This window comes from Pteropus alecto, unplaced genomic scaffold (assembly GCF_000325575.1).
Source record: "Pteropus alecto unplaced genomic scaffold, ASM32557v1 scaffold95, whole genome shotgun sequence".
Lineage (NCBI taxonomy): Eukaryota > Metazoa > Chordata > Mammalia > Chiroptera > Pteropodidae > Pteropus > Pteropus alecto.
This window is the reverse complement of record NW_006441071.1, coordinates 18,372,802-18,375,674: the sequence shown is the minus strand read 5'-3', so window position 1 is coordinate 18,375,674 and position 2,873 is coordinate 18,372,802. Positions and strand designations below refer to the sequence as shown.

Below are 2,873 nucleotides of genomic sequence, written 5' to 3'. Positions count from 1 at the left end.
TGACATTACTAGTCCAAAGTTAACTTTCAGCTCTAGGTTCATGCTTGGAGAGTCACTAATGTAATTCAAGGATGCTGAAAATTATTATAATTGATAATTTCAGAAATTTTGGATTTAGTTATGTTCTTATATGGCCATATTTATGATGAGTTCTTTTTTTGTTTGTTTTTATATTCTTTTTTGTCTATTTGCCTCTTGCCCATCTTGTCTGTGGTGAAGGTATAGTGAATTTCAAATTGGAGTTTTCCTGAATTAGTTTGGTGCCAGGTTTGCAGTTCTAGAAATGGAAGTCTCTATTTTCTTTTCTTTCTTTCTTTTTTTTTTTATTATTTATTATTATTTATGCTTACAGCACCTGGTCTTCCTAGGTGGTCTCCCATCCAAGTACTAACCAGGCCCTACCCTGCTTAGCTTCCGAGATCAGACATCAGGCTTGTTCAGGGTGGCATGGTTGTAGACCATGGACTGTGGATCCATTGGGGCACGAACCCAGGACCTTCTGTGTGTAAAGCAGACTTGCTAACCGCTACACTATGGAACCATGTCCAGAAGTTCTCTATTTTCTGGCTACCAGTCTAGAGAACTTACTTAGTTCAAGGTATTGGCTCTGATCTTCAAAGTCTCTAGTGACTTAGATCCTAGCAAACTCAGAAATCTGTGTTACCTTTATTCAGTTATATAGCATTCAGTTTACTTGTCGCTTTCGCCAATCAGTTTTGAGACGGAGATCACTGCCACATTGAATGCTGCAGGATTGCAACTATCTGAGACGGAGGAGAAATAGATTTCAAGGCATTTAGATTTCTTATGGAGATAGGATTTGTGGGGGAAAAAAGTTAATATTCGAAAATATGAAGTAATAAGCCTCATTTAGAACAGATTGTGGATTATATCATGGAACAGAAGATCCCTGCATTCACAGTTGCTGTTTCAGGAAATTTATCACACCATTTGGATGGGCATAAAATAATCAAAGTAATATAGGATTGCAGTTTGGTTAAGTATCAGCAAGAAAATTTTTAGCCAAAATATCTAAATTGTAATGAGAGAAATTGAGAAACAAACTTTTATAGGTAGTAGGCAAAATAATGAGGACACGAAGGAAGGAGAATGGAACAGAGATGATGTTAAGATCTACTAACTGGCCATACAACAGCTTGGGATGAGGATGGCCCTTCTTTAGCATAGCATCTATGTTGGGAGCTACAAAGAAAATGATCACTAGATTTGAATGTATAAATATTTAAAAATTGTATAAGTAACAAAAGTTTCTTATAAGTAAAAAGTTTCTCATAAGAACTTAAAATTAAAAGACAAGTGGAAAACTGTAAAAATAGTAGAAACTCATGACAATTGATTAATGCCCTTAGTATAAAAAGAGCTCTTATGAATTAATAGAAAAAATAAAACTCTAATGGAAAGAAGAAGCAATTTACTGGAAGAATTACAAATGGCCACAAGAAAATGGAACTTTATAAGTTACCAAATAAATACATATCTTTTTCTGTGGTCAAATTGGCCAAAAATTAATTTAAATTAATGATATGGCTGTTTTTGTCAGTGATTCAGTAATAGGGACATTTTTATATATTGCTGAGGAGCATGTAAAATGGTACAATATTGCTGGATTGCAATATGGAAATATCTATCAAAAGCTAGAAATAATATTTATGACTTATGAGCCAATTATCTTTCATCCTAAATTGTATCTTCAGGAAATAACCAGAGATGGACATAAAAATGCATGATTGAGTATATCCATTTAGCATTATTTATAACTATCAAAATGAAAGCAGACTGATCATCTTGCAGTGAATAAAATAACAGTAGAATTCTATATAACCATTTAATATTGTATATTCTAAGAATATTCAATAACATGGAGATCAGTTTATATATGGCAATCATATTAAGCTATATATAAAACATGATTTCTAAAATACATGATGAAATTTCCGAACATCACATCAATAGTTATTTATGAGTAATAGAATTATAGGCAATTTTTATTTATTTACTTATAATTTTCTAAATTATAAGTATTATAATTATAAAAAAAATTTTCAATACAGAAAATTTTCAAAATGAAAAGTTCTTTAATAATCAGAGATATAGTAAATATATTTCCCCATAATTTTGAGTGTATATACAATAAAGAAAAGCCTTCATAGAGGCATATTCTAGTATTAAGTTAATCCCTTAATGAACTGCCATTATGGGAGATGTTTGAGAACAGGCCAGACTATCACAATTGGTCAATAATTAAATTCTCTAGCATAAATTATTTTCAGGTTGAAGTTCTGATATCCACATTTTCCCCTTTTCTTCTTTTGCACTTCTTTTTCAAATCTCTCTGTTGCTAGAGCTTGGTCTCTACTAGCAGGTTAAAGTCTGAGAACTTCCTTCTTTTATTAATTTTTTGATATCTAAAAAAGTAATTTTTAGATTTTTCAAGGCAATAGAGTTAAGATTTGGGGAAACAAAAAGGCACTGACAAATCATGTTCAATCCAGTTTGCAAATAAACCCTAGACACCATAAGATAACTTTAAGTGACCCGGAAGAAATAATATAACAAACATGTCTAGGTCATTCAATTATCATTTATTTTTTTCTACAGTCACCAAATTTTGCTTGAGTTTTCATCATTTTCTAGACATTTTGTAGGACCTGGGATATGATTGATAATTGCCCTAGTAGAAGTTACATTCAAGTGGGATATGAAGACCTAAAATAAATAAACCAACCAATTAAATATTTACAGATTCTGATAAGTGTAAAAATAGTTCAAACAAAGAGCTACAGTGAGTGATAAAACAGAGATAGAGAAATCAAGAAAGAATTCTCTAGAGAGATTACACTTTGGCTAAAACC

General features: G+C 31.5%; 1 pseudogene; it reads right to left on the bottom strand.

Annotated features, from left to right (window-relative positions):
• Positions 1 to 343: 343 nt before the first annotated feature.
• LOC112485088 lies at positions 344 to 459 on the bottom strand (annotated as a pseudogene).
• Between the last annotated feature and the right edge of the window lie 2,414 nt (positions 460 to 2,873).